This window comes from Podarcis tiliguerta (genome assembly GCF_965153285.1).
Source record: "Podarcis tiliguerta genome assembly, chromosome: 4".
Taxonomy (NCBI): Eukaryota; Metazoa; Chordata; class Lepidosauria; order Squamata; family Lacertidae; genus Podarcis; species Podarcis tiliguerta.
Genome location: NC_139537.1, coordinates 45,353,369 through 45,374,310, shown reverse-complemented (window position 1 = coordinate 45,374,310; position 20,942 = coordinate 45,353,369). Strand labels below are relative to the sequence as shown.

At 39.0% G+C, this 20,942-nt stretch overlaps 1 protein-coding gene and 2 long non-coding RNA genes across 3 annotated transcripts in view; 1 reads left to right on the top strand and 2 right to left on the bottom strand.

The window, feature by feature from the left end:
- NRIP1 (nuclear receptor interacting protein 1) overlaps nucleotides 1-20,942 on the top strand; it is a 75,201-nt gene that overhangs the window by 7,694 nt on the left and 46,565 nt on the right. The window lies entirely within an intron of this gene.
- Nucleotides 1-20,942, bottom strand: part of LOC310677049 — a 39,768-nt gene that overhangs the window by 5,666 nt on the left and 13,160 nt on the right. The window lies entirely within an intron of this gene.
- On the bottom strand, nucleotides 1,575-4,257 carry LOC310677034. The gene is made up of 2 exons (XR_014510879.1): nucleotides 3,359-4,257; nucleotides 1,575-2,289 (listed from the first exon to the last, which is right to left on the bottom strand). It is a non-coding gene; the product is annotated as an uncharacterized lncRNA (long non-coding RNA).

Here is a 20,942-nt window from a genome sequence, read left to right as displayed (position 1 = left end):
TAATCTGAAATCTTAGGCACAGTACTGTGCCCAGAGCTCAGACTGCTCGCATTAATGAAATTCCCTGTCACAAAATGCGCCTAGAACAATGGGAGTTTTAAACACTGCCTGAGTATATTTAGTTTTTCTTTTTTGGTGCATTTATATTCCACCTTTTTATCCAAGGAGATCAAGATGGCATACATGGTTCTTCCCTCCCTAATTTAATCCCCACAAAAACTCTGTGAAGTAGGTTAGAGAGAAAAATTCAGCGTCTTGCCCAAGGTCACCACTGAGCTTCATGACTGTGTGTGGGGGGGGGGTGTTGAACCCTGGTCTTCCAGGTCCTAGTCTGACACTCTAACCACTACACCACATTGCAGTGAAAATGATTTCAACACCCACAATTCTTCCACTAAAATCAAAGTGCCTAGCTGTAGCTATAGCATGACCACATTTAATAGTCTCTTATTAGGCTAGTACAGAGCTTTCTAAACTGTGTGTCATGACACGTTAGTGTATCGGCTGCAGTCAGTAGGTGTGTTGCACAAAATGCTGGAAAGGGATGTAGTTTAATCTCTGGTTTGCTAGTAAAACAGTATTACTGTGTCGCGAAATGATGCATGTCTAAAAAGTGTGTCACCAACATGAAAAGTTTGGAAAGCTCTGGGCAAGTAAGAATGTGAATCTTACCTATGTTTATATACATTTTATATAAAACACAGTTTAAAGTCCCATTTATTTTGGTGGGAAAATTAAGTGCATGCTTCAGCTTTTTCCATTGGAACTTAAAATTCTTAGCTTTCCCTGGATTAAGCCATGCATTAAAAAGGGGGAACATATATGCATACTTTTGTAGTCTGACTCTTATATATAATAAGATCAGAATCCTTGAGGAATATATAGGTTGCATTTAGGATGGCATGAAAGGAAGACTAAAAAGAAGGCCTTCATACTTAAAAGTAGTTCCAAGAAAAATATTTTAGTCAAATGACTACTCAACACTCTTGTTTTGTGTGAAGTCTGCATAGCAATAACTGGAATGGTTAATATGCATTGCATAAGATTGTATTTAGTACCATTTATTGTTTAGTGTTTAAATTACTTTATGTTGGTACCATGTGGGACAGAACATTTCCCATAAAAAACATTCTAAAAATACATAAAATTAGTAACATAATGAATAGGTCCAATAACAGCCAAATGATACATTTTCAAAATTATAAACTACTGTGTATCTATCTGGTTTCAATATCACAGACACACAGACAGTATAGTTATTTGTAAACAAAAGGAAGGTTTAAATTAAAACCAAAAATAAGTTAAACAAGCAAAAATCAAGTCATGAATTCACCCTAGCAGTCGTAAATAAAATCAAAGCCAAAAGTAATAATCTTTCATTTAATATACTGCAAGGGAAAGAAAAAACAAAACCAGGCCGATAAGTGTATTAATCGACACTGACGTGTTCTTTGTTGAATATTCAATCCTAGTCAAATAATTAGTTCACTTTTAGCTATTGGAAAATAATTTTTTTTCTTTTAAAACTCCAATAAACGCTTTCATATTGTCATGTGGTTCAGACAGCTAAAATAAACTTTTGAGTTATTTATACATCAAGTAAAATTAACATTGCATACTTTTTCTAAATATAAACCAAATAAACAGGCTGAATCAGGTCCTGGTAGATTTATGGCACTGTGAAGTTTTCTGACTCAAATGTTAGTGCAAAAAAAATGTTACGTTTTTAACTTGTGAAGTTGGTCAGAGTTTGATAAAACTAATAATTTTCAGTTGTCAGCTATAGTGACTCAGGACAACTATTTGTCTTCTATTTGAAAGCATTTTGAAGCCTCGATAGCAATCTCTCTCTCTCTCTCTCTCTCTCTCTCTCTCTCTCTCATTTGTTGTTGTTGTTAAGTTGTGTCCGACTCTTCGTGACCCCATGGACCAGAGCACGCCAGACACTCCTATCTTCCACTGCCTCCCGTAGTTTGGTCAGACTCAAGTTGGTAGCTTTGAGAACACTGTCCAACCATCTCATCCTCTGTCATCCCCTTCTCCTTGTGCCCTCAATCTTTCCCAACATCAGGGTCTTTTCCAGGGAGTCTTCTCTTCTCACGAGGTGGCCAAGGTATTGGAGCCTCAGCTTCACAATCTGTCCTTCCAGTGAGCACTCAGGGCTGATTTCCTTAAGAATGGATAGGTTTGATCTTCTTGCAGTCCATGGGACTCTCAAGAGTCTATCTCGATTATACTACCTCCTAAATTTGCAAATGATCTCTCTGATATGGAATAAAATATATTGTCCTGTTAAGGAACAATGTAGTTAGTATTGGTGAACCATAACAGGGAAATTAAAACTTTTATAACACAATAGTGCTGCTGTAATCATTTTCATTTTCATTAACATATGCCGATATTATAAGGTTTGATAACTGGTGGAAGAAGGATATTAATGGTAAGTGAGGGTCTGCAACAAAATGTTGCAGTGTATCACTGCCTCTTTGTTGCAGTGTATCACTGCCTCTAACTGGAATAGTCCAATTCAGGTTTCTAGCTGTGTGTTGGAATTCACAGAGGACAATCTTTTTCTTTCCCACTCTTTTGAAACCTCATCTCCCTGTGCTATATAGCGCTAAAGAGCTCAGGATTTCTATGGCTTCAACATGTGTAGGTTCTGAAAGTTCATAGGACCAGTGTGTGTGTGTGTGTGTGTGTGTGTGTGTGTATTAAAATGCTTTTTTCTTTTAATTTACAAATTTATCTGCTTCTGTGAACCCAGGAAGTCCCACAAGTATGGAGAAACCACTAACTTGTTTTTGAGTGGCCTCATTTCACTTCCAAATTGATTGGCAACTTGCCAGCTAAGTTCCGCAGGGCAGGGATATTATTGAAATAGTTTTAACAACAGTACATTCTATTAAGTTGTGTTGTGTCTTTAGTTTAAGAATGCAACTCTTGCATCAGTGCCATTTCCCACTCTTCCACATTTTTTATTGGGGGGGGGGGTTGTGTATGGAGGAGACCTATCATACTTTGGGTAGACAAACATAACACTTCTGTTTTCTGCAGCTTGGTTGGCATTTAATATTTTGCAGCAAATTTTTAGTTTAACATATTTGAACTTGTACTAGATAGGGTTAATAGGTTGGCACAAAAGGTCAAATTATAAGGCATTAGGCTTAATTAAGGGAGAGCAGGAGTGGCAGGAGTATGTGACAGTTAAATGGGTTTCCCACAGACTAATGTCGGTTACAGTGCAACCATGCCTCAACTTAAGTGAGTTATTTTGTGGAAAGGGCAATAGTGATTAACAGTTTGACATGCTAGACATTTCTAGCCAATCCCATCTGTTTTAGAGGTTAAGAAAGCACACCTTTATGAGCTGATGGATTGATTTGTGTGCCTGTCTGCTGAAGATTAGAAGTCCAAGGCCAGTGCCGTAAATGTCAGTTAAAGAATGTTGCACTTTCTTAGTAGTTCTTTAACTGTCAACTGTTTTGTGCTAAGGCTAACTGCGGATATGCAGGTAGAATAAGAACCACACTTCTCAACCGCCAAAGCAGGTGGTATAAAGAGAACAGATCTGCTGTAGGTATATTTGCTAAAATTCTAAGAACATAAGAGCAGTGTCCCATCTAGTCCACAATCCTGTTCTCTCAGTGGCAAGATAGATATCGTGGGAAGCCTTCTCATTTTGAACTTGTGCTGTTTTGTAGAAAAATTTTAAGGGCTTTTCTTAATATGGAAATAAGTTTCTTAGCGTCTGCATGCATGTACATGAATATTGATTTTTCTGATCTATTTAAAATGGTCTGTTGTGAAGGTAGCACTCTAAGCTTTCCAAAAACATAAACAACCCACCCACTACTCTGATGCCTTCAAAGGAAAATGTCCTATGTTAGTATGCAAACGCTCGCTTTGGGCTGCCAGGATGAGAATGTTCCAGCTTGTAAGACTAGAGTGCATATGCTGCTTGCCCACCTACTTGCCCATCGCTGCGTCCCCTTTTCAGTTCTTAAAGCGTTGCCATTGAACTGAAATGGGAGAAAGTGCCTTCAAGATGCTTCATTCTGCTGCTGCAACAGGCGCTTTAGCAAATTGCCTACATGCCTAGTATCATGTAGGGCTGGGTGATAAGTGCTTTATGACATCATAGTATACCGCCAGCTAAACATTGTGGTATGGTGGTATATCACTAGCTGGTGGTAGGTCGGGGGCTCTGTAAAACTGTTTGGCTGAGGCTTTTCAGCAAGGGAGGAACAAGAAGCGAGGGAGGAAGAAGCTGTATTGGTGCCTTGCTGATGCAGCTTGTTTCTCCCTCTGCTGTGGTATGAGGGGCTGACTGTCATGGTGATTTCACTCAGTGGTATATCGCTGGTGAAACTGCCTCACTCCTGAGGCCCTCTGCCTCCAGTGCCCGGCTCCAGCTTGTTTTTCCCTCAGTGACCTGGGCGCTGGTAGCAGAGGGACTCAGGACGTGGCGGTTGCACCTTGCGATATATCACTAAGTGAAGCCATCATTGCGGTCTGCCCCTCATAGCAGTCCTGGGTGATATATTGATATATTGCCCAGGCCTAGTAGCATCATGAAAGCACTTCCTTCTTCTTAGGTGTTGATGGAAGAGGTTAACTGTGTAACAGAGGCATGTGTGGAGAAACTGGTGATAGGGCTAGAATAGATAGGAAAGGGGAATGTGGATTCAGAGATGGTCAGAGGGATTGGAAGACAGTGGTCTGGCATTAATGCTAAGCAAAGCTATGGCTTAGTGTGAATAAGCTAGCATGCAGATAGACAGTTGAAAAAATCATGGCTTCCTTGCTCCTAAGCTGCTCCTGCTGCTACCAGGACCTAAACCATGCTTTGACTTAGCATTACATATAAGCCTAGGCTCATGGTTTTTCATTCCAAACAGACCATGAAGCTTGCTCTTGGCTCATGGTTTGTTTGTGATTGGCAAACTAGGAGCCAGGGTTCAAACATAATGCCAAGCTACACACCTGATAGTGGCTTCTGGTAGTGCAGCAGGAGCAGCGGAGCAAAGTATTTTCTAATAGTGCACCAGCATGCTAGCTCATTCACACTGAAATTGACTTAGCATTATGTGCAAAAGGCCACAGAGAGATAGGGATCCAGAGGATGGATAAAAAAGAACTCACCTGGGTATACAGACCAAACAAAGAATCTGTTCTATACACGCTGTCAGGTTTCTGTCCCTTTGTGTGTGCATACATGTGAGTGGACATGAGGGGATGTGCACTGGTATGAAAGTGTGCCTGGAAAGAAGTGTGTGTGTGTGTGTATACATGTACATGTTGTGTGCACACTCAAAGTTCCATCCCTTCTCCTTTCCCCTATACATTAACACTGCTGTTTGCTAGTCCTTCCCTGTTTTATAGATTTTCCAATGGGTTAGTTGATCTAGGGCCACATTTTTCAAGTCCATATATAGACTAGGTGGAGATTTAAATCTTCCAACTCATTACACATACTATTTCTGGTAATTTTAGCTTAGTGAATGACTCATGGTGCTATCTTTATTATTTATAAAGGGTGGGTAGATATTTGTAAAAGGTTGTATGCTATCTGAATTTATCTTTAATTCAATACTATTTATTGTGTTACCATCTTCAGTCACATCATACTAAACCAGGGGTCAGCAACCTTTTTTCAGCCGTGGGCCGGACCATGTGGTGAGCTGGACTATATATTCCTATGGCCCACAAATAATCCAGAGATGCATTTTAAATAAAAGCACACATTCTACTCATGTAAAAACACCAGGCAGGCCCCACAAATAACCCAGAGATGCATTTTAAATAAAAGAGCACATTCTACTCATGTAAAAACACGCTGATTCCTGGACCTTCTGTGGGCCGGATTGAGAAGGCGATTGGGCCGCATCTGGCCCGCGGACCTTAGGTTGCCTACCCCTGTACTAAACAGTCTACTTGCCTCAAGAATTATGAAGTGACAGAAGGTAGATACTGATAGAAATGAGGGTGCAACAAAAAGCTACCAAAAAGCAAGGTACTCTGTGATCTCGGTGTACCAGCTGCTTAACTACTGTGTCAGATGGATTCTTATGAGCTTAAAATAAAATAAGCAGTGCAACAAGTCACTGCATACCTTATCACTTATATGACTTGTAGGCTTAGAAAATAACATCTCTTCTACTGCAAGACTATTAATACACTACTGGGGTAATAAATGTGATTTTTTATATATATAATGTTCAAGGATTCTGCACAGTTAAGGGTGTTCATCCTAAATAAAATCAACCAAAGGTCAAATTATGCAATATTCTCTGGCTGCATTTGTGTGTTGTTCCAGAGCTTCAAAGATAGCAACAAACAGATATTATAAACAGATATCCATTTTAAGGTGGTCCTGTAAATATTGATTCCTGATGTCAGTGTCACACTAGTTCTTTAAAATGGAAAAAGTATGTTGTAAAAATATTATGTATTTCAGCTAGGCCTGTAACTTTTATTTGATCAGCTGGTTGATATGAGTTTTCTAAGTTTTTAAAAGTTTTGATTCCTTCCAATGAATTTGCCTTGCTAATCTGACACCATCTTGAAACATCAAGGATAGAATACAAAAGAGGCTTCTGGGATAGATCAATTTGCTCTCAATGCTCAGAGTAGCAGCTAAGACCTCAAACTGGCATTACGGACCACCAGCCTATGTCATCAAAAAGAAGCAGAAGGGTAGAATTGAAGAGGTGAGTTTGAGTGTGCAGCAGTGGCATGTAGCTACAAGAAGCTGCGCTCGTGAGAGCTATTAATTGGTGCTGTTCATCCTTTGACCAATTAGCAACATAGGGCAAGCCTTACTCCAGAACAAGTTTTGGAGAAAAACGTGCAGCAGTGGCAAGGTTGCTGAGGAGGAAGAGAACATGTGAAGCCCAGTGTTTTTCAAGTCCTCAGTGTGAACGCAACAGGTAGCTGGAGCACAGTTCCTCTAGCTGTCCACGCAGGGGAGAGAGTTATAAAGTGACTTCCTCCAGTGTTGAGTGAAACTCCCACATGAGAATAGTCATGCTGAATCAGATCAAAACTTCATCTAGTCCATCATTTTGCTCTTCATTCAGAGTGACCTAGGAGATACACTTCTAGGAACCATAAGCAGGACATAAAGGCAATAGCCCTCTGTCTTTCTTGTTTCGTGGCAAATGATACTCAGTAGCATACCACCTCTGAATCTGGAGCTTCCATCGTGACTCATAGCCATTAATAGACCTCTCCTCAATGAATCTGCAAGCCATCTCAGCCAGTGACCATCTTGTGACATCTTATGGCAGTGAATTCTATAAATGGAGTATGTATTATTTGAAAAGGCACTTCTTTGTCTGTGTACCATAAATCTACTGCCAGTCAATTTTACTGCATGACCCTGAATTTTGGTATTAGTTGTTTTTGCCCCTAAACTGAAGAGCCCTGGGCATTGTAGTGTTTCCTTGTAATGAAAGTGTCCCAGTCCTCGGATTATTCATATTTCAATTTTTGTGTGTCTTTTCTAGCTCAAACATATCTTTTTGAGATTGGAGGACCAGAACAGAACACAGTATTCCAAGGGTAGATGAACCATCTATTTTTATAAGGGCACCATGACACTAGAAATTCTAGTTTCACCCCTTCCTTAAAGATCCCTATCACAGAATTTGCTGTTTTCACAGCTGCTGCACACTGATGACATTTTCATAGAGCTATCCTTCATGACCTCAATTTATTTCCTCTTTAGTTTCTAACAGTTCAGACCCCACCTGTGTACATATGAAGTTAGTATTGTTTTATCCCAGCATGCATCATGTTTATTTACATTGAACCAAATTTGCCATTTTTTTTGCACATTTATCCAGTTTAGAGTGAGATTTTTTGATCTTTTTTAGTTCCTGAAAAGAATTCCAGCTCTCAGGTACCATAGTGTTCACTGATGGTGATTTTTCTCTGTTCACACAGGGTTCTGCTATAGAGCCAGTACACCTGTCACTTTTTCTTTTCCTGTCCCTTAAAATATGTATATGTATTTAAGGTGCAATAGAGGATACCACAAAGTATGCAGTTGCTTTGGTGTACAATCCTACTTTAGCATTCTTGTGGTTGCATGCACAGCTGTATCACTGTGACAGCAGGATGTCTGGCCGCCTTGAGGTAATTTTTATTTGCTAAAGGGGAGCCAGATGAGTGGCTAATTAGAAGCCTAGATTAGGAAGAGGGAGGTAAATCAGCTTTTCAAACTGCAGGAGCCCTGTCAGAGAACAGTGGGGAAAGTAGTGAGAGTTTTATCACACACACCTTTTTCAACCATTGTAACACTGATGGAATTAACTTCCACACACAACTTTTAAAAGTGCAACCAAAGTGATGAAACAGTGGTGACTTGGCTACCTTTCTAGATGCCTTGGTAGTGTTCAGATTTATAAATTTTTAACTGATTTGCAGGTAGCAGTAACCATACTGTGCCTTATTTGAACATTCTGGAAAACTATGGTGTACTGAAGAGAAGCCAATAAGATGAATCACATTTTTCATTAATTGAAAATATTGGAATGGATTACTTTTGATTGCTGTTTTTATTTTCAGTTATATGTTTTATAAATGGAAATTAATAAAATATAATGATAAACATATACAAGGGGATTATTAACCAAAGAAGAATTAAAACCATATTGAACCGAAAGGGAAAAGCTGAAATGCCTAATTGAAAGCAGGACTAGCTACATACTGTATACTTCTACATGGGAACAATGATGACATTGTTGATACAGTAATTGGTCTGTGGTGTTGAATTTTACTGGATACCAGTCAGTAAAACAGGATGCAAGTATAGTTAAAAGAGTCATTAATGAAAGGACCTGTGTGACCATATTGGATGTGAAAGAACTAGTAAATAGTGAGGTGGCTTATGCAGAATTAGGTATTTTGTTGCAGTAAAGGCCACCTGAAACCCATATTTCAAACGTTCTGAGGACTGTCCCACATATTAAAAAAAAAAAGGCTGGCAGTAGTGTTTTTATGCCTAAGACTTTACACAGTTTTATGGGAAAATAATGATTGTAAAATGGTACAATAGGCATGGAGGCAATAGGATGATTTACAGAACTCAGAGATTACTGGAACTACAAGTGGTGTATATTCCAAGCAAATTGCTTGAAAATACTTATGGAATTTGATGGAATGAAGAATAGGAATTCTGGGAATGTTGGTTTTGCTGCTATAAACTACTTTGTATTTTATTTATCTAATTTAGAACTGAAGCTGTATTCATTTCATGTAACAGATTATAAGGGTTTGGCATTTATATATTTATTTTAAAAAGATGTTAATGGTGGACAGAAAACCAGAAACTCCAGAAGAATGGCATAAGGGCAATGCCCAATTAACAGAGTTCAATAATTTTAATCACTTAATTCACCCAATTAATTGATGGATATGACAGCCTTAATTTCAATATTTGCTGCTTCTGCTGCACTTGAAATATGCTTACATCTGATAGCACAGCAACTCTGCTTTATACATCAAATCCATATTTGTGTGCAGAAGCAGCAAGCAATACTTCCTTTAAAAATGGGACAGGGAAGATAAGTGATAGTAGGCAGAATAGGAGGATAGCAGAAGCGTTTCATGCATCACGTGAGTAGGTGCAAGGAAGAAAGAATTTCTCGGATAATTGTAACCTAGTGGAGTTGCATGGTGTTGAGTAAACTTTATTCCATACTTAGTGTTTCCAATGGTGTTAGTACAGCAGCAAATATTAGAGATGCTGTGAACTGGAAAGTGGAAGAGGTAGTTGAGAATGAAGGAAGAAGCATACAAACCTGCAATATCTTACCAACATGCAAGCCACGATTTGGCCATGAAATTTGAATTAGGCATATCAGTGTGAACCTGCTTCAGCCTTCTTTGACAATCTGGAGGGAAATTTATTTGGTTTTATAGCTAATGCTTGAAGATAAATACATGATAGTCTAACGAGTTGCTCGTTAGCAGATGCAGTAGGTTATGATATTTTGTAGCAGATATCCCTACAGTGTGTTGTAGTGGTTAAGAGCGGTAGTCTCGTAATCTGGGGAACCGGGTTCGCGTCTCCGCTCCTCCACATGCAGCTGCTGGGTGACCTTGGGCTAGTCACACTTCTTTGAAGTCTCTCAGCCCCACTCACCTCACAGAGTGTTTGTTGTGGGGGAGGAAGGGAAAGGAGAATGTTAGCCGCTTTGAGACTCCTGAAGAGGAGTGAAAGGCGGGATATCAAATCCAAACTCTTCTTCTTCTTCTTAAGTACCGTACGTTACAGTACAGTACTGCTGAGGAATTCATAAGTATCAACAGAACTAAAGAGCTGAGTCTGAGTTACATGAATATTGTGGTTTTTCTCAGGAATGTGCATTGATCAGATAAAGAACAAGGTGATCCCTTACTTTAACATCCCTGTCTCAAAGCACTGTGACAGAATGCTGTGGTACAGTTATTCTCACAATTAGACATGGTGTCCACAAAATAACTCTTTCCCCATTTTTGAGTTTATCATATATGGCAAGCTTGGGGGGAAATGTTAGAAATTTTGAAGACCTACTGTCTGCAGCATTTTTAAAAAACCTGAATCTCCAAATCTCTTAAGCAATTTGGAGGGGTCCCACCTTGACTCAAACTGGTCCTGAATTTGTCTGAAGTGGCCTGCTTAGCTTTGGGATTTAGCACACTTTTCTTACTCAGTATACTAAACTAATATACTAATGAACTTGATTGTGTACTGTGTGTTCAGCAGATCTGACGTCCAGTAACTTTGTTTTTCAAGCATGCCTTCTAGCCTGCACTATTATCATATTCGCATAAAATATTCAGACTGCTGCATTGGTCGTTGGGTATTAAAAATTATAATTTCTAGCACTTCTCATTTCAAGAAAGGAAAATCTATTATATAATTTTGCTATTAACATGTTTATTTTCTATCTAAGATGAAAAATGTAGACCTTTTTTTTATTTGTTCATAATAATTTTGAAGAAGACACTTCCACAGCTGTATTGTATAAATTGCCCCTAATTATCTTTCTGTGTCTCCCTTACTTCTCCATAAGCTATGACCTTGTAGGCATTGACTTCAGTCTGGAACAATTTCAAAGTCATGTAAATGAATGTAATTAAGGTATTGCTTATTATCTTGCAGAGTTCAGAGGGAAGCACACTGGCTAGAAAGGTTTGTTTACTTAATACAGAAGGTCAGCTACAGTTAAATTTTACTGCCTAAAATGGTTTGGTAATGCTTTTATTTAGACAGAAATGTTTGGTAGTGCACATAATACATTTTTTCCCCCTCAGTGCTATGACTTTTTTATTTATTAAAGAAATGTATTTGTATTCTTTAGCATTCTCTTTGACCACTGAATCTATTTTCATGCTAAAACAAGAACCCAAGATACAATTTTTAACTCTTTATCCACTAAATGAATGCCTTTTGATGCAGTAAATAAGAAGCTTTTTTCCTTTTTTCTGTCATACTTCCTAGGCAAACTTGTATGGCACATCATAACTGTCTGAATATGTTCGCTACCAAAGATGAACTTTTTTAATTAATTAAGAGCATTTTTTACCCTGCTCTTCACCAGAAAGGTTCTCATAGTAGTTTACATGCAGTCAATAAAAATAAGACAGTTCCTTCCTGCAGGGTTGCAGTCTAATCAGTCAAATTCAGTACCAATTCTTGCACAGTTGTTCTGATAATGACCAACTGGCATAGATCAGGGGTAGGAGGTGCCTGATACAGGTGATCTTTTGATAAAGCATATGGAATGAGCCATCTTCTGATGGAATGGCTGCCTCCAGGTAACAGTTGAGGGACAGGAACCCCGGTTTCCAACTAGGGAATGATTTACCAGTGGTCTGTTTCTTACTTCCCATCAGATCTTTTAGTAAGGGAAAAATCAGAACCTGATCTTTGTCTTGCAGCAGCAGGAAGATTCAAGGCCTCTGATTCCAAGAATGGTTAGAGAACCAGGACTAACTCAGGATGGTTCCTGTCCACACCCTGAATCAAGCTCTCGCCTGCTTTCCCCCTCCCTGGGATTTTTAGGTTAGCACAGGATAGCAGATAAACCAAGGTTTGGCTTAGTATGTTGTCCAAACCTGGAATTGTGAGCTGTAACCATAATAAGAAGATATACCTTTATCACAAACCTGCATTTGAACAACATGCTAAGCCAAGCTGGGCTGGGCTGACCTAAAAGGCAGCTATCCTCTCTTCCTTGGAAACCAGCACATTTACTCTAAGCCATGGTTTGGCTTCTCATGACATGACATGCAAATGCAACTGTAGTTATGAAGGGGAAGACACAGTGAAATCTTTGGCAATTACATAAACATAATTACATACACAGGATTGCCATCCTAATTTATAAATGCCACTGTGTCAGACAGCACAACTGCTCTTGTATGAATTTACAAAGTGGTAGAAGACTATAATCAGGGAATGAGAAGGGGTGTGTATTGCAGTTGATGGGACTAGTATGTTGAGCCACTGATTACCTTTTCCTTCTATTCATTGTAGATGGATTAATTTTTCAATTCTTAGAGTGCTATCATACTATTCCAGGGATGAGATTCGAGCATGTGGCTTTTTTCTTCAGTAATCCTGATAGACTCTGTACTTAAATCTGCTATCAAATTACCATATGCATTCTTATTAAGAGGAATTAGGCCACACAGACACCTTCTGCCATAACTGAAACTACAAATGTGATGAAAAAGCTGACTTTGCAAAAGGAAGAAAAGAAGGAAAAAAACCACCCCCATACTTTGCTCATAAAGAGAAAACATTTACTATTCTCAGTTGTTTTATTGTATTCTTTTCCCTGGGGTCAGCAAATAGTTTTTCTTAAGTTGTCCCATATTTACAACTTTTTTGAATGCAAGATGATTGCAGTTGGTAAGGAGAACATCTTACTGAGGTTTTGTTTTGCATAATTGCATATCTATGCTAAGTAGCTTTATAGTAACATATATGTATGTGAGTGTCCATTGTCAACTTTGTTGATTTGCCACCTGTTTTAGTATATTGACCCTAGACAGGGGCCTACGTTAGGAACTGACCATTTATATAAATTAAACAAGACAAGCAGAAGAAAGTGAAACAGGGCTAAGAAAAGCAGAGGCCAAGGGTAATGAAGATACACTAAATATATTCATTTGAGACAACTTGCTAAAAGAGAAGTCAAGACAACAAAACCATGCTAATAATAAAAACTACAGATTATTAATCAAACATTAGGTGAAGAGAAGGTTTTCTTCACCTAATAGCAGGGCGAGAGGTCCAAGGATAATAAGTAGGAACAAATGATGTTTTTAGATTCTGTGTAAAATTTATCTGTCTTGGAATTTACTAGGTGGTAGGTTCAATACCTTTACAACTAATACTTGAAGTAATGGGAGTAACGGCTCCTGTTTCTGAACACGTATGTATAATTAAGTGACAATTTTAATAATTGCTCGTCTATTGTTGGTGAAGCTTTTGGACCCTTTAACCAGTTGTATCCTATTTTTGCGTTCTGGGTTTCTTCTTCTTCATTGAAGGCTGTCTTTCATGTTGAGCAAAAGGGCAAGTCATCATCAGCATTATGTTTGCATTTTCCTACCGAAAAAAACATCCAAGAAGGTTCAGCTTTCTGCATCTCCTCTTACTTTTGCCACTTTTATTTCTGGCAGCGCCTTTTTATGGCACTTTTTGTTCCTATATCACCTGCCTTGCCTTTGTTTTCTCACCTTCTCTCCGCTTCCCTTCTGCCTTCTTACTTGAATATTCCTACTCCTTTATCTGTTGCCACTCTGTCCTCTTTCACAATCCTCTGTCACCAGCTGTCTTTTCCTTTCCCCCGACTTCTATCTTCTCTTTTCACATGTTTCAATCTTTTATTTCTGTCACGTTCTACTTTCTTTCACCTGCTATTGTTGACTACCCAGAAGATATTCCTGGCTACTCTATACAAGTTCGGAACACAAACCGCTACAATTCCTTCTCCACCCTTCTCCATGCCCCAAAAATCTACTCTGCCACACATAGAGTTCATTCAGCACAGCTTTCCCCCCTTGTAGCTCACCAGATCACAAGCTGAAAAGTGCCATTGTTTGGCTTGATGAAGTGGGCATGCAGCCTGAAGAGAGGTCCTAAAATGGGAGGTGGGTGTATGTAAAGCAGAGAGGGTGGAAATGGAAGCAGGGACACTTGAAGCATTATGAATTTTGCAACTGGAGAATGAGACCATGAATTGATCTCCCTCCTCCTGAACTTTCTCCCTGACCCAGCCCTATTTCACTCACCAGGAGCGGTGTCGGGTTGATGTGGCACCTGGCACCCTGCTCCCTCCAACTCTCATCTCCTGCAGCCACCAGATTCTTGACATCATTTCTCTCTCTCTCATCTCTGCAAGGGGAGGCTCTGAGATAACCAAAGAGAGAAGCAGCACAAATTGTGCCTTCTCTGTAAGCAAGATGTGGCATACCACGTGTAGGCAACCAAACTACCGCAACACAGCTGACCCTTCTGCATTCTAGTTCCCAGCATACTTCCATTCTGTGAGACCTCTAGAAATCCATAGAAATAGACTAGAAAGTGAGTAATGTCCATATAGATAACCCACACTACAGGCATAGCTATGGGAACATGGCACATGTGATTCACCAGAACTATGTATCTTATTGAAAAAGGTTCATCCCTTTCTCCTGCCACATGTATAAAACAAGTATATATTCAGAGGAATGTGTCTTAGACTAGAACACTGCATGTAGTACGCCTTTGGTCTGGTCAGGATTAGCTGGAATGCAACATGGTAGCAACAGCTTAGCTACGACTTACCTGATGTGGCCTCACATTCTACCCAACCCAGTGGTTGAAGTCGTATATACTACTGTAGATGCCTTAACAGCTGATTGCTTGTTGTAGAATGCCCTTCTATGGGAAATCTTCCCGACCTGCCCTCTTAACAGTTCTGGGCGAACAGTTGCAAGTTTGTTTGTTTTTATTCTGTCAAACTTTTAAAACGTGTTAGTCCCTAATTTTCGCATATGTTGTAGTGGCTTATGCTTGTTTGTGTTAAAAATAAATTTATTGTTTTGATCTATTGTATGTCATTCTGAAAACCAAGAGATTGGAAAGTAGCACAGTAATATGAATAAATGAATTAAGTTGTAAGTCTAACCAGCATTATTCTCAGGGTTTGAAGGTAGTTGATTAGTTAACTTTAGTTAGAGAATCTAGGAAGCTTTAAATGTGTTTAATGTTGTTACATAAATACCATTCAGTCATCGTTTAGAATACAGGAAAATGATAGATTCAGAGCAGGAAGTGTTGGTAGTCCAGTGCGCTACTCCTTGTCTCTTAAGCATCTTATGTCTCCACGGCTTTGTAATTCCAGCTCAGCCCTTGTATGACCACTTCCCTGACCACTGAAACATGCTGTGACAGTAATCTTGGAATGCTATGGCATACTCTGTGAGGCTCAACTAGTTCAAGTATTTTAATGTAAATGATAGGGTTTTCAAGGATTTCCATTTATTAGCTGGAAAAAGAGATGGAATAAGAGGAGAGAAATAAAATTTGTATAGTTTAATTTCTGAAGAAAATAATTCAGCAGAAATAGCAACCTTATATACTGATGTGGGGAAAAGCCCTATTAAACAGGGAGCAAAGGAAGTACTAGGAGGTCCCCCTCTGCTTATCTCTGTACCAGGGAGTGTCTATAGGGAAGAAGGCAGGCTTGGTTTTTTTAGATATTTGGGTACGTATATCTTCTGAGTAAGCAGGATTGACCTGAAAACTTCAAAAGTGACTTCACAACAAAAATATGTAGCAAGATTTGAAAATTGCACTAGTAGATAAAGGCAAGTCACTTGATTTGTATCTTATCCATACTCAAGAATGGTTTACGACATAAAGGCATGACAAAATAGCTGAATTCATCAGTAACACTTGTTTTCAGTAAGTCTCCCTATAACAGACACCTCAAAAAAGTTATCATATTCCCTCCACCATTTACAAGTTTTCCACTACACAAACTCATGAAGAAAGCAAAGCTCATAAAATAATGGCATCTTGCAAAAAAATGCACAGTTGTACCTCGGGTTACAAACACTTTGGGTTACAAACTCCACTAACCCGGAAGTAGTACCTCAGGTTACAAACTTTGCCCCAGGATGAGAATGGAAATTGCACGGCGGCGGAAGGCCCCATTAACGAAAGCGCGCCTCAGGTTAAGAACGGTTTGGGGGGGGGTTGGTGGTTTTTTTAAAAAAAGAATGGTTTCGGGTTAAGAACGGACCTCCGGAACGAATTACCGTATTTTTCGCTCTATAACACGCACCCGACCATAACACGCACGTAGTTTTTAGAGGAGGAAAATCCGTAGGCATGCCACCCATAGGCATTCCCTCCATAACACGCGCAGACATTTCCCCTTACTTTTTAGGAGGAAAAAAGTGAGTGTTATGGTGCAAAAAATACGGTAAGTTCATAACCCGAGGTACCACTGTATGTTACTTTGAAAACTAATATAAATAAGATGCATCTAATAAAGTGGACTCCAGCTCGCAAAAGCTTGTGCTACATTAATCTGTTTGATTTTAAAGATTTTTTGTTTTTACTTCACCCTCTCTGTATCCTGGGATCTTGCAAGAAACTCAAGTCTTTCTGTTCACCCCTGCAATAAAACTTAACATTTGCAGAAAACTAGAATGAAGAAATAGATATGCTTTGTACCAGTTATATATAAACGACCGGACCAGAAACAATTCAGAAGAGTTACTGAACTGGAAATTATTAGCGTTAAAGCAGGACCAGTATGGTAATTCGCTGCACAGAGATGGAGGGTGTTGAAATTCTGCAGTTTAGTTGTGATTGATAAATTGGATGTTTTGAAGACCCTAATAGTTCAAGACATAAGAGGTCAAGTGAGATGTGCAGCCTTCACATGCATAGTTATATCTGTCACAGTATGCCAGTTAATACATGGCTGGTTTAAACTTCAAAACTTCAGACTTTGAAAAAAACACACCAATGTTTGGCGTTTAATTTTAAAATACTATGAAACTACTTTAAGTGTAGTCTTTAAGAATATTTATTTTAGCAATGTGTTTAAATTCTTAATGCATTCCCTCAAAAGGCGCAGATGTACTTCATAAGATGGCATGTTTACATTGCCATATAAGTAAGCAGTGACAAAAGTAGAGTAATCAGCAATTTTTAAAGTAATGCATTAAAATGACTTGGACGTCAGCTAAAATTCTTTACAGGGACTTGTTTAATCTGCCTTGAAACAGCAGTTCCAAACTCTTTGACAAGCTGTTTGAAAGGCTGTCTAATTTTCAGTTTGTAGCTTAAAAGAACTTGCATTATTTTTTCTGCTGAAGCGTTACTTTGCAACTACAGCAATACATAAAACAAGATTCTTTTGTGTGTGTATTGCTGTAGTTGCAAACTAGCAACAGTATACGTGACAGGCCTGGAGTAGCCAACATGTTGTAGTCCAGCAAATCTAGAGAACACCCATCCCTGAACTTGGGCCATGTTGGCTGGGGCTGATGGGAGCTGGGGGGCACCACTTCAGCCATCCCTATGGTAAATTATTTCATTTGTTCCATTCCCTACTATATGGCATTCAGAATGGCAGTTAATGCAACCTAAGTGTGCATACTGTACATAAAAAGAATGTAGAATTATGACGGCAGACTCAGCCCCCACAATTTATGTGCATTCAGTAAGCTCTGTGAACAGACAACAATGTTCACAAGCATGACGCGCATGGCTTTTTTATGAATAATAAAGATACATACAAGAAATAATTTTTCCAGCAGATTGTAATTAATATTGCCTCCCTAAAATTTCTTAGTTGGGAAGGAGACTTTGCCTACATAGTAATTTAGGCAGAGGCTACAAAATAAATGGAAATGCCATGCACATATCGTGCCACTGCAAATGATTTCCCTATGCACCACAGCACTGACATGCAATCTTGTTTCTTTCTTTCTCTGACTCAGAATATACATGTTGACATATACTATGATTGTGACATCTTTTTTTTATTTTTCTGATAATAGAGTAATAACCTTCACTGAATTAAAAGGGGTTGTGGTGGAATTACATATGGAGTTAATAGCTCAGTTGGTATAGCATGAGACTCGTAATCTCAGGATCATGGGTTGGAGCCCCCATGGGTTGGGCAAAAGTTCCTGCATTGGAGAGGGTTGGACTGGATGACCCTTGTGGTCCCTTCCAACTCTGTGAATCTGTGACTAAGACATGTTCAGAAATAGTCCCAAATTTGTAAAAGTATCATAGTTTTTGTGCCTGTAGAAATGCTGTTTAAATGACTGAGAGCACCTATTGTTGGAAAGCTATTGGGAATTAGATATCAGATCACCAACTGATATTTTACTACAATCAATATGAAATTGACCTGTGGAAACCAAACACACACACACACACACACACACTTGATCTCCACTTTCCCTGAAAACAGACTGACATGATCTCATTATTTGAAACATCAAACTGTGTCCCAGGGTTGATGTCTCACACTTGCTATTGCTTCAACTGTTCAAGTGTCATGCTCATGTGTAAATCGCATTCTTGACTTAGCTTTGTTTTCCTGGTTAGATAGTACAGTATCACCAGCACAGTTTGGGAGGGTAGGTGTGTTATTTCACTGCTGTCTATAAAATTTATATCACTCTGGTAAGGAGGCCATTTGCTCTGATACTGGATTTGAGGATTTTGGATCCGAGAGACATAATAGGGATGCTTCTGATGTTCTGCCTGCCCCACTGCCTGACAGCTTACCTGGCAGAGTTTGTCTTGAAGAGTCCACACATGGCGGTCATGGTGACTCCCTGTTTGTGGAATACTCTCCCCAGGGAGACTCACCTGGGCGTTTGGCTGATTAACATTCTATGGACTTTAAAATGTTTCTGTGGGAAGGGGATCATTGGTTTATTTTGCTTTTGTTTATGTTTTATTATGTATTTTGTGTTTCATTTTGTACTTTTATGCTGTGAACTGTTCTGTGATCTTCGAATGAAGGGTGGTGTACAAATTCACTAACTAACTAACTAGACTTCAGTTTCCACATCAAGGCTATCACTATAGATCCAGCTCAGAACTTCATAGCCTCCATGACAGCCATGGGGTTGTCTTAGTTCATTAAAATACAAATGCACGTGGCAGGACACACAAACTCAAACTGGTATTTGCTATAGATAGGCAAGGGGATCTGTTGGTAAGGGGGCTTGTAACAAGTTCATTTCCATGGATTGTCTGGCGAGGAAAAAAACCCTAAAGGACTTGGGTCACTAATATTTGAAGGAACTTTTCCTTCCATACCATCCTGACCACGCCTTAAGATCTGCAGGAGAGGCTTCGCTTGTGGTCCACTGCTAGGAGAAGTTCAGGGAGTGGTGATATGTGAAAGGACCTCTGCAGCAGAGCTCCAACTATGGAATAGCCTTCCTTTGGAGGTGCAGATGATGATGATGTTGATGATGATTTTATTATTATTTATACCACTCCCATCTGGTTTCCCCAGCCACTCTGGCAGCAACTGTAATGAGCCACTTTAAAAGGATCTTTTTACCATCACGTAGCTTTTTGTAATAATGAAACTGATTTCTGAAAATTTAAGGTGAAATATTGAATATGCTTGAGAAAATTCCTTTCTTTCTTGAATACCTTTATAAAATTTAATATTTTTAATGCTTAATAATTGATGTAGTATCTGTCTCTCTTCTTAAAATGACATGTTTGCTTTGTGTCAGTGTAGGTACCAGATATTCAGACTTCCCAATAGTTTCCAACTGTTGGAAGTTATATCAATAGTAGATGTTCTGCATCATTTTTCCAGGCAAACTGCACACCATGTAGCTCGCTTGTCTGTAAAATGCAGGAGTATATCCAGCTGTAAACAACAAATGTGATAATTCAATTCATTTTTAAGGGGTCAATGCTTTCTGATTCTAGCTATTCTGTTCACTTAAATGGGGAATATTTTTCATATTATTTCTTTCGGAAACCAACTGTAATTTATGTGTGAGCCTTTTTAGGACACCAATGACATTATGTAATATAATTACAAAAATCCACCCAACTCTCTACAGGCCACAAAGGTTATGCTAAGGCTTGTGGAATCCTGGAATTTCTAGCCATTTTCCCGTTCTTTTGGTGCTGTTTTTGCAGTTTTCCCACCCTCTTTTGGCTATTTTTGCCCTTGTTGCGGTTAAAATTGATTTATTTAATTATTTCCCAGCACTGCACATATATGGAGTCATGTCCAAATTGAACACACGTAAAATGCCTGTACTAGAAAAAGAGGTGGAATAGAGTAAAAGGTTCAATGTGAAAGATCCAGTTCGGATGTAATGTTAAATTATAGTATAGAATTGTGTGGAAGAGCCGCAGTGATTAGTTTGATTCAAACCATATATTTGGCTTGTTTCAACAACCACAGCATGGCCACAATCCTATCCACACTTACCTGGGAGTAAATTCCATTGCATCAAGTAGGACTTAATTTTTATTGTGCTTTCAAAGGGTTAAAAAATATTTTACGCATTCCAAATCTTTTAAATATGTATTCATACAGCTCAATATATTGGTAAGCCATGGTTTAACATTACAAGGGCAAGCTTTAGCTTGATTACCAACAGAATGGCCTTGCATTCCCTTCTCCTCCAAACCTTCTCAAGTGTGACTATGAGAATGTTGGAAGCATATTTTATCATTACATCCAGATGTTTAAATTTATTTACAGCCCCATAATGCCATAACCCCATGGTAGCCATATAGTGAGTGGTTCCCATAGCACTTTCCCAAAATTCCAAATGTGCTCATTGGCCTGCAAGCATTGGTGACCCCTGTTTTAAAGCGTATACCACAATCCTACACAGATTTACTGTTAAATAACTCCCAGTGGGCTCAGGGG